Raw genomic sequence first — 11,612 nt, 5'->3', positions numbered from 1 at the left:
CCTCCCCTTCTCTTCCTTCCCCTCTCTCCTCCTACTTCCTTCGTTCTTCATCTCCTTTTCTTTCCTACTTCCCCTTCTCTTCCCCCACTCCTCTCTTCTTCCCCCCTTCTAACCTTCTCCTCTGCTCCTCTTTCCCCTCCCTTTTCTTCCTCTCCTTTTCCCTTTCTTCTCCTCCTCCCCTTCTCTTCCTTCCCTTCTCTTTCCTACTTCCCCTTCTCTTCCCCCACTTCTCTCTTCTTCCCCCCTTCTAACCTTTTCTTCTCCTCCTCTTTCCCCTCCCTTTTCTTCCTCTCCTTTTCCCTTTCTTCTTTCTCCTCTCCTCTCTCCTCTTTTCTCTTTTTTTATTCTGGCCTTTGTGTAACTGACATATCCCGCATTCATACACCGTATTCCTTGGAATTATTATCCCTGTCACATTTTGGAAGATTATTTGGGTTCTTCCCCCGGTGCAAAAAAAAAAAAAAAAAAAAAAATGAAATTGGAGGATTAACAGCAGCACTTTCTCAAAAAAATATTCCAGGGGGTGGGGGGGGAAAAAGAGGGGATCAGGCCAGCCATCTCTCCAAAAACATTGGGCTGGGCGTTGATTTTTAGTGGCTTCACAGAAGAGCCCAGAGCAGGCCTGCGTGTGTTTGTGTGTCCTTCACTCACTCGTGTTGTGTACCTGTAAAAAAAATTAGCAAGTCCTAGGAGGGAAGGAGGGAAGGTCCGTGTGGGTGGTTGGGCTTGCTCAGAGAGCAATTAGAGCAGGACAAATGAACTGTTCTTACACATCAAAGCTTGCGATTTTTCTGCAGGCAGGCCAGGAAAAGCCGTGTTAATGCAAAGTGGCAGGAATGGGGAGGGAGGGAGGGAAGGGAGGGGGGGAAACTGTTAAGAAAACACGTAGGACTTGACCGGGAGCAGTCCGTGAAACGCTGGCTTGATGTGATCTAATTTGATGGCCCAGGAAAAAGAGAGGTCGGGAACGTCGTCGCTCGGCAAAACAAACTCTTCCGAAATGCCTCCCCATCCCATTTGCGGGGGGGGGGGGGTGTCCTTTGCACTGGGGATGTCGTTCCTCTACGGAAGAGTTTGGGCCTTGTTTGCCTTTCAGGGGTCTCTGAGCTTGCGAGGTTGTCTTACATTACCGAGCCTTGGTGGCGCAGCGGACTAAAGTGCTGTTAAGTAGCACTTAGCTGCCTGCAATTACTGCGAGTTCAAATCTCACCGGGCTCAAGGTTGACTCAGCCTTCCATCCTTTCTGAGGTAGGTAAATTGAGGACCCGGATTGTGGGGGCAATAAGCTGACTTTGTATAAATATACAAAAGTATGAAGGCCATTGCTTAACGCATTGTAAGCCTCCCTTAGTCTCCGGAGAAGGGCGGCATATAAATCGAACCAATAAATAATAAATAAATAAATAAATAAATAAACGAGGTAACGTCATCAGGGCTAGAAGGGAGGAGGGTTTGTGAAGACTGTGGGGTCCTTGGTGCGCTCTGTGCTTGCTTGCTTTCTTGCAGGCGTTTCATAACCCAACTAGGTAACATCCTCAGCGCTAGGAGGCGGTAGGGTTTGCGGAGAGGAGAGGAGGACTATGGAGTCTTTGGTGCTCTCTGAGCTTGATCATTTCCTTGCAGACGTTTCATTAGCCAAAACTAGGTAACATTATCAGTGCTAGAAGGGAGGAAGAGGAGGAGGACTGTGGGGGTCCTTGGTGCTCTCTGAGCTTGGCTCTTTTCTTGCACGGGACGTTTCATGACCCATCTAGGTAACATCATCAGTAGTACCCTGTTTCCCCCCAAAATAAGACCTCCCCTGATAATAAGCCCAATCGGGCTTTTGAGTGCATGGCAATGCGGCCAAGTGCTTACTTCAGGGTTCAAAAAAATATAAGACGAGGTCTTATTTTCGGGGAAACATGGTAAATAGATAACTGATAGATAGCTGATAGATAGAATAAATAGATATAGATAACAGACAGACAGACAGACAGACAGACAGACAGACAGACAGACAGATAGATGAGAGATATAGCAGAGAGAGATATAGTAGATAGATAGCAGATAGATAGATATAGATAACAGATAGCTGATAGATAGAATAAATAGATATAGATAGCTGATAGCTGATAGATATAGATAGATAGCAGAGAGATATAATAGATAGATAGCAGATAGATAGATAGAAAGACAGATGGATAGATAACTGATAGATAGCTGATAGATAGAATAAATAGATATAGATAACTGATAGCTGAGAGATAGAGAGATAGATAGGGATAGATAGATATAGATAGATAGCAGAGAGATATAGCAGATAGATAGAAAGACAGATAGATAGATATAGATAACTGAGAGATAGATAGATAGATAGATAGATAGATAGCAGAGAGAGATATAGCAGATAGATAGATAGATAGATAGATAGATAGATAGATAGATAGATAGATAGAAGAGAGAGATATAGCAGATAGATAGCAGATAGATAGATAGAAAAATAGATAGATAGATTTAGATAACTGATAGATAGAGAGGGGGAGATACCCTGTTTCCCCCAAAATAAGGCATCCCCTGATAATAAGCCCAATCGGGCTTTTGAGCGCATGGCAATAAGGCCAAGCGCTTATTTCAGGGTTCAAAAAAATATAAGACGGGGTCTTATTTTCAGGGAAACACGGTAGTAACTGTCAGTTCCCCACCCACTCCTGTCTTGTGGGATCTTGCGGATCGGTCTGGTTCTTTTCTGCTCCGTGGGGCCTCCGCATTTTTAGCCGAAGAAGAGTCTGGTATTTGGCCAACAGGGCCTGGGATCTTCTGCAGAAGACTCTGGGCACTGGCAGGACCCGGCCTTAGGCCTCTCCCCGAGACCACCTGCCAGCCAACAAGCCAAAGAACCAGTTAATTTTGGGGAAACAGATTGAGAGCAGAACTGTTTCCTCCAGCCATTTTGGACCAAAAGTCTGGTGCTTTGTCCATCCCCAGGCTGCTCGGCCGGGAAGGCCCTGGTCCGTATCCAACCTGAAAAGCCGCCTTCGTGGGACGTGACCAGGCCTGAAGGGGGCAGAGGCGTGGAAGGGGAGGGTTCCCTGTGCATGCTGGTGGATTGGCACGGGGTGCCCAGTCCATCCGGATCTGCAGAGCTGCTATGGGGACTCCCGATCCCCAGAGACACTCCTGGATGCCCTGCTCCATCCAGAGCACCTGTGCAGAGCTCCCTCCGTCTCTTCTTCGCCTCCTCCTCTTCCTTTCCTCTTCCTTTTCTCCTCCTCTCCTTTCCTCCTTTCCTCTTCCTCCTTTCCTCCTCTCCTCTTCCTCCTCCTCCCCCATCCACTTCCTCCTCTCCTCCTCCTTCTCTTCTGCTCCTATCCTCTTTCTCCTCCTCTCCTCCTCCTTCTCTTCTCCTCCTTTCCTCTTCCTTCCTCCTCTCCTCCTCCTCCTCCTCTTTCTCCTCCCTCCTCCTCCTTTCCTCCTCCCTGTCTCCTCTTCCTCCTTTCCTCTTCCTCCTTTCCTCCTCCTTTCCTCTTCCTCCTCCTCCCCATCCTCTTCTACTCTCCTCCTCCTTCTCTTCTACTCCTTTCCTCTTTCGCCTCCTCTCCTTCTCCTTCTTTTCTCCTCCTCCTTTCCTCTTCCTTCTCTTCCTTCCTCTTCTCCTCCTCCTCTCCTCTTCCTCCTCCTTCCCCATCCTCTTCCTCCTCTCCTCCTCCTTCTCTTCTACTCCTCCTCTCCTCCTCCTTTCCTCTTCCTCCTCTCCTCCTCCTCCTCTTCCTTCCTTCCCTCTTCCTCTTTTACTCCTCCTCCTTCTCTCCTCGTATTCCCCCTCCTCCTCCTTTTCTCCTCTACTCTTCCTCCTCCTCCCTCTTCCTCCTTTCCTCTTCCCCCTTTCCTCCTCCTCTCCTCTTCCTTCTCCCCCATCCTCTTCCTCCTCTCTTCTTCCTTCTCTTCTACTCCTTTCCTCTTTTTCCTCCTCTCCTCCTCCTTTCCTCATCCTCTTTTCTTCCCCCTCCTTCTCTTCTACTCCTCTTCTTCTCCTCCTCCTTCCCCTCTTCTTCTCTTTCTTCTCCTCCCCCTCCTCTTCCTCCTTTCCTCTTCCTTCTGCTCTTCTCCTCCTCCTTTCCTCTTTCTCCTCCTCCCCCTTTCCCCCCTTCATCCTCCTCTTTTTCCTCTCCTCCTCCTCTCCTCCTCCTCCTTTCCTCTTCCTCCTCCCCCTCCTCCTCAGTGGAATCCCCCCAATTGTGACCTTAGGGCTTGAACTTTGGGCTCACGTGACCCGCCTGTAAGCTGACCTCCGGAGGAGGGGTGGGCTGTTGGCCCCCGTGTGCCCTGGCCCGGGCAGAGCAGCGAGGTATCCCTGCATGGCCACAGGGTAGGGGCAGTGAGCCAAGCCGTGGCCCCCCTCACCCCTCATGGCTGCCCCCCAGCCAATGTGGCCGAGCCCAAAATGGAGACATGGGAAGGTAAGGCTGGGCGTGGGGGAGGGCGAAGCTGGGCTGGGGGAGGGGTCTGCCCTTTGAGGAGGGGGCCGGTGGGCCCCTCCATGCCTAAAAGTGTTTCTCTATTGTTTGCCAGCTTCCCAGATGGCCTTTAAGAGAGAGAGGGGGGCGAGTATTTTGGGGAGGGGGCCGTGGGTTTATTCCCTTTGTGAACGCTTTCTCTGCCCCCCCCCTCCTGTTTGACACTTTGGGAAAAAGTTTCTTTGCGTTTGTGTTTTTCTCTGGCTGAGAGAGAGAGAGAGAGAGAGAGAGAGAGAGAGAGAGAGAGAGAGAGAGCTTTGTGGGGGTCTCTCTCCCTTGGGGTCCCACCTCTGTCCATGCAAACCCCTTTGGGCGTCATCGCAAACAGGGAACCCCCCCCTTCTCAGACACGGGGTGGGGGGGTCCCCCAACTCTCCCAGAAAGTGCTGGACTTGGAAAAGCATGGATGAAATCCCAGGCTAGTAGTAGTTTCTCACTACTGGGGGGGAGGGGGGAGGAGGAGGAAGAGGAGGGGGGCAACATTAATTGCTTTTGTTTGTGCCTGGACCCCGCTGGAGGAGGTTTCCGGCTCCCTCTGAACTTCTTCAGCCCTCACCCCCCCAACACTCTCTTCCCCCCCCCTTTCTTTTTATTTTTGCTTTCTTCTTGCAGAAGCCCCCTCCTCGCATTTCTCCTCTCCCACCTCCCCCATGTTTCTCTCGCTGGGCCTTCAGTCCTGCTGGACGCGGAAGGGAGGGTAGGGTAGGCCCCTTCCCCAAATGGGCCCACCCACCCCCTTTCCAACCCCAGGCCCCCCGAGATCAAAGCCAGCCAGAGAGAGAGAGAGAGAGAAAGGAAAGGAAGGAAGGAAGGAAGGAAGGAAGGAAGGAAGGAAGGAAGAAAGAAAGAAAGAAAGAAAGAAAGAAAGAAAGAAAGAAAGAAAGAAAGAAAGAAAGAAAGAAAGAAAGAAAGAAAGAAAGAAAGAAAGAAAGAAAGAAAGAAAGAGTTGGAGGAACCAAAAGTGTGAACATTTGAAAGTTGCCTCAGGAGCCATGTGATTTTTGGGGGGGGGGGGAAATCCAGCTACCCAGGCTGGGCCAGTCGGGTGGCAAACTGCCATTTTGGGGGTAGTGGGGGAAGGGAAGGCCAAGCAGCAGAAGTTCTCTCCCCCTCCTGTGGGATGATGCCTGGCGTCCCCCACCCCAAAACCTCTGCAAAATGGGTGCCCTGCCCGTCCCGTCAGCAGCCCCACTCCCTGCCCTATAGCTGATGCTTCGGCTTCAGGTTTGTGGCTTCTGCTCCCATCATTGCCCCCCCCCCCCCCCCAGCCAAGGATGCCATTGGGGGGGGGAGAGAGGGGGCTGGGGGGTCAGAGAGAAGGATTCCTCTTGGGAAGCCCGTGGCGCTCTTGACTTTAATTAACCCAGCTAAGCTGAGTAATAGTTTAATAATAAATAACGCTTGGTAATAGTTTAATAGGGGAACATTTCATCTTGGCGTTTTCTAAAGAATAACAAGAAGTTTGTAAAACATTTGACTTAAAGAGGCCTGTCAGTAAGAGTTCCTTCCTTCCCCTCCTTCCTTCCTCTCATTCCTGTCTTCCTCCCTCCCTCTCTCTCATTCCTGTCTCCTCCTCCTCTCTCCTTCCTCCCCTCCTTTCCTTCTTTCCTTCCTTCCTTTCATTCCCACCTTCCCTTCCTTCCTTCCTCTCATTCCTGTCTCCCCCATCTCTCTCCTTCCTTCCTTCCTCCCTCCCTCCTCCTCCTTTCCTTCCTTTTCCTTTCCACCTTTCCTTCCTTCCTTCCTCTCATCCCTTCCTTCCTCTCATTCCTGTCTCCCCCATCTCTCTCCTTCCTTCCTTCCTCCCTCCCTCCTCCTCCTTTCCTTCCTTTTCCTTCCCACCTTTCCTTCCTTCCTCTCATTCCCACCTTCCCTTCCCTCCTTCTCTCCCTTCTTTCCTTCCTTCCTTTCATTCCCACCTTCTCTTCCTTCCTGTCATATCTCCTCCCTCCCTTTCTCTCAATCCTGTCTCCTCTCCTTCCTTCTTTCCTCCCTTCCTCTCATTCCTTCCTCTCATTCCTGTCTCCTCCCTCTTTCTCTCCCTCTCTCCTTCCTTCCTCCCCCTCCCTTCCTTCTTTCCTTCCTTCCTTTCATTTCCACCTTCCCTTCCTTCCTTCATCTCATTCTTATCTCCTCCTTCCCTTCCTCTCATTCCTGTCTCCTCCCTCTCTCTCTCTCCCTTCCTTCCTTCCTCCCCACTCCCTTCCTTCTTTCCTTCCATCCTTTCCTTCCCACCTTCCCTTCCTCATTCTTAATCTCCTCCCCCTCCCTTCTTTCCTTCCTTCCTCTCATTCTTATCTCCTCCCTCTCCTACCTTCCTTCCCCCCTCCCTTCCTTCTTTCCTTCCTTCCTTTCATTCCCACCTTCCTTCCTGTCATTCTTATATCCTCCCTCCCTTCCTCTCATTCCTGTCTTCTTCCTCTCTCTCCTTCCTTCCCTCCCTCCCTCCTTCCTTCCTTCCTTCCCCCTCCCTTCCTTCTTTCCTTCCTTCCTTCCTTCCATTCCCACCTTCCTTCCTGTCATTCTTATCGCCTCCCTCCCTTCCTCTCATTCCTGTCTTCTTCCTCTCTCTCCTTCCTTCCCTCCCTCCCTCCCTCCCTCCTTCCTTCCTTCCTTCCTTCCTTCCTTCCTTCCTTCCTTCCTTCCTTCCCCTCCTTTCCTTTCCACCTTCCCTTCCTGTCATTCTTATCTCCTCCCTCCCTTCCTCTCATTCCTGTCTTCTTCCTCTCTCTCCTTCCTTCCCTCCCTCCCTCCTTCCTTCCTTCCTCCCCACTCCCTTCCTCCTTTTCTTCCATCCTTTCCTTTCCACCTTCCCTTCCTGTCATTCTTATCTCCTCCCTCCCTTCCTTTCCTCTCATTCCTGTCTTCTTCCTCTCCCTCCCTCCCTCCTTCCTTCCTTCCTGTCCTTCCTCAAAGCTAGAAACGGAGACTGGGCCCGTTCCCATGGAAGCTCTGGGTGGGTGAGTGGGTGGGTGCCTTTCCACCCAAACAGTGGAGGGCTTGCCAAGCCTCCAGGCCTTCCTCCCAAACAATGCCTCTGTTTCTTGGCCCCTCGAGTTTCAATATTGCTTTGGTTTCTGCAGTCACGGAGCTGCCAATTGCAGGAGGTTTTCAGCCAGGGGGCATCTGCCTGGCCGCAGCCCCTCCCTTCCCCTCCCCCTTCCTCTAGCATGGTCCTTCACCCCCTTCCTTCTTCCTCGCCCCAGCCAGGATTGGTGGCTTGGATGGGGAGAGGGCTGAAAAACTCCAAACCCACCCAGGGAGCCCTTTTCATCCCTTCTCTCTGCTCATCAGATAACCACACACCAAGGTGACGCCTGTAAAATCTGTACAGTAACTCTGCTTGAGGTCCTGGGCAGGAGGAGGAGGAGGAGGAGGAGGGGAGGGGCGGCTGGGTGGACCCTCGTGGTCCAAAATTTCTCTCTTCCCCTCCCCCTGTTTATGCTGCTACAACAGACTCTTTGGCTGTAAATAGTTTCGGTCGCCACGATGTAAAAAAGTTGTGGAGACTCTGGAAAGAGTGCAGAGAAGAGCAACCAAGAGGATTAGGGGACTGGAGGCTAAAACATACGAAGAACAGTTGCAGGAACCGGGTATGTCTACTTTGATGAAAAGAAGGACTTGATAGCAGTGTTTCCATATCTCAGGGGCTGCCCCAAAGAAGAGGGAGTCAAGCTATTCTCCAAAGCACCTGAGGGTAGAACAAGAAGCAATGGGTGGAAACTCATCAAGGAGAGAAGCAACTTAGAACTAAGGAGAAATTTCCTGACGGTCAGAACAATTAATCAGTGGAACAACTTGCCTCCAGAAGTTGTGAATGCTCCATCACTGGAAGTTTATAAGAAGAGGTTGGATAACCATTTGCCTGATTTGGTGTAGGGTTTCCTGCCTAAGCAGGGGGTTTGACTAGAAGACCTCCAAGGTCCTTTCCAACTCTTCTCTTCTCTTCTCTTCTCTTCTCTTCTCTTCTCTTCTCTTCTCTTCTCTTCTCTTCTCTTCTCTTCTCTACTCTACTCTACTCTACTCTACTCTACTCTACTCTACTCTACTCTACTCTACAAAACATATGAAGAACAGTTGCAGGAACTGGGCATGTCTAGTTTAATGAAAAGAAGGACTAAGAGAGACATGAAAGCAGTCTTCCAATCTCTCTGGGGCTGCCCCAAAGAAGAGGGAGTCAAGCTATTCTCCAAAGCACCAGAAGGCAGGACAAGAAGCAATGGGTGGAAACTCATCAAGGAGAGAAGCAACTTAGAACTAAGCAGTTCAGTTGCCTCCTGAAAAAGTACCTTTGGGACAACCATGACCTGGAGAATCTCCATAGACTTTCAACCTAGAACTAAGGAAAAATTCCCTGACAGTGAGAACAATTAACCAGTGGAACAACTTGCCACCAGAAGTTGTAAATGCTCCAACACTGGAAGTTTTTAAGAACAGATTGGATAACCCTTTGTTTGAAGTGGTGGAGGGATTCCTGCCTAAGCAGGGGGTTGGACTAGAAGACCTCCAAGGTCCCTTCCAACTCTGTAATTCTATTCTATTCTATTTATTTATTCCTTCACTCCTGGAAAACTTAACTTCTCATCAGCCCTTTGGCTGAAGGAAAGACTCCATTTTAACCCCGCTGCAGAGCACAATGGGGGCCAGTTTCTTCCCACTGCCCCATCCCAAATTTGGGTGGTTGTCCTTTTTTTTAAAAAAAAAAGTTTTATTTATAGCTGCGTTTTTTTGGTGACATACGTAAGTGCTTAGTGAACAGTATATTGTCTGGGTAAATTCACTTTATACACCATACTAATAACAATAGCAGCATTATTCAGGTATACATGGTTATTATTATCAGGGGTGGGTTCTAAATTTTTTTACTACCGGTTCTGTGGGCGTGGCTTATTTTGTGGGTGTGGCTTGGTGGTGGTGGGGTAATGTGACTGGGTGGGCATGGCCATCTTTTTTTTTTTTAACTTTTAAAAGCATTTTTTCTACAACCTTAAGAGGTTGCAGAAAACAATGCTTTGAAAAGTCTCTGGCGATCTCAGCTGAGTTGCCTGATTGGCAGAGGCTTTTCAAAGCATTGTTTTCTGCAACCTGTTAAGGTTGTAGAAAAAATGCTTTTAAAAGTTAAAAAAAAAAAGCCTCTGATGAGGTGGGGGGGGTAAGCGAGCGGCAAGCGGGCCAGGGGCCGATTCGGGGGCGTGGCCAGCCAATGTTATTACCGGTTCTCCAAACTACTACAAATTTTTACTACCGGTTCGTGTGAACCGGGAGCAACCCACCACTGGTTATTATGCTCTTCCAACTTCTAACATTTACGTCTGCATAGTAATTGTAATATATCATATAGCCCTATACCTAGTAATATTTTCCCCATTTCTAATTTCTACCTCTCTACCTTTTCTCCCAATGGGGTCCTCCTTCTGTGGCATTGAAAACAGCCGTCAGGAATTGGGTTGGGGGGCAGGGTGGATTTGATTTAAATCACTGGTAAAAAGGCTTGATTTAAATCAACTCGATTTAAAATCATCATTTTAATCTTCATAATCGTAATTTTTAAAGAGCAATTTTGTCCCGCAGCGGCTCCTCCTCTGACTGACTGGCTGTTGACTCACCGACCGTCCCATTCACTTCAATGGGATGGCTGGTGATGGGGCAGTGACACAACAAGGTGAGGGGCCTGGCGAGCTGCAGGTGAGTGGATGCCCACCAGGGTGGATTTGATTTAAATTGAGTTGATTTAAATCACGATTTAAATCACTAGTAAAAAGGCTTGATTTAAATCAACTCGATTTAAATTATAATTTTTAAAGAGCAACTGTCATCTCTGCTACTCCTTTGACCCACTGTTGACTCACCGATAGTCCCAGTGTTGCAGAATATACAGCCTCCTGCTCCATAACTAAGCTCCGTTTCATGCTGAATAAACTAAATTATTTATGGATCTTAAATAGAAAAATATCTTACGATAGATTTTTACCCCAAAAGTTTTTTATTAAAATAAATTCGATAAAAATAAAAAAAATCCGATTTAAATCAAAAAAATCCGATTTAAATCAAAAAAAATCTGTTTTTTTTAAAAAAAAATTTTTAAAAAAATCATTGATTTTTATCCACCCTGATGCCCACTCACAGGCACTGCTGCCATGATGGATCTGAAACAACAGGCGCTCTTTTCAATGTAAGGGCTGGCAGTTAGAATCTTTTAATACGATCATTTGCAAACAAGACGAAGGTTTCCTATTTAGCTGGCAGAGCTTGGGATTCATTGAACGAGTTTACCCAAAATGTAAATATTGCAGAATATTTATCACAGCCTCACACTACATAATTAACCTCCATTTCATGCTGAATAAACTTAAATTATGAATGGATCTTAAATAGAAAACTATCTCTAGATAGATTTTGTTTTTGTTTTTTACTCCGAAAGCATTTTATTAAAATAAATTTGATTTAAAGATTTTTTTTAAAAAAAACAAATCCGATTTAAATTTTAAAAATGGTTTAAAAAAAAATTTTTTTTTAAAACAATCGATTTTTATCCACCCTGGTTGGGGGTAAACCCAAGCCCTTTGGCAGAATTTTTGGGGGGGCGGATGTCATAGCCCTATCCACCCAGCCAGTTTCCCACGGGTCAGCCAAGGATTCTGGGTTAATGAGGGCTGGGGCCTCGGCGTGTCAAGTCGCTTGCTCTGGGCACCGTGCATGCACCCGAGTTGGGGTTTTGACATCTCCGTTTCAGCCCTGACTAGCGGATGCCCACCGGGGTTGGCAGAGCCCTTGCCTTGGCCTCATTCTGTCCGAATCAGGATGGCAAACTTTAGCTTAGTGGAAAACGACAGCCCTGCTCTTGGGAAGCTGTGAGATGCTTTGCTTCTCTCTCTCTCTCTCTCTCTCTCTCTCTCTCTCTCTCTCCCTCTCTCTCTCTCTCTCTCTCTCTCTCTCTCTCCCTCCCTCCCTCCCTTTCCCTCTCCCTCTCCCTGCCTACCTACAACTCTTAAATACTTCCATATTCTATCTATCTATCTGTCTATCTATCTGTCTGTCTGTCTGTCTGTCTGTCTGTCTATCCCTACCTACCTACCTACCTACCTACCTACCTACCTACCTACCTACAACTCTTAA

Source organism: Pituophis catenifer, unplaced genomic scaffold, assembly GCF_029215685.1.
Source record: "Pituophis catenifer annectens isolate HBS135680 unplaced genomic scaffold, rPitCat1.0.hap2 SCAF_17, whole genome shotgun sequence".
Classification (NCBI taxonomy): Eukaryota; Metazoa; Chordata; class Lepidosauria; order Squamata; family Colubridae; genus Pituophis; species Pituophis catenifer.
This window is presented reverse-complemented; position numbering follows the sequence as displayed.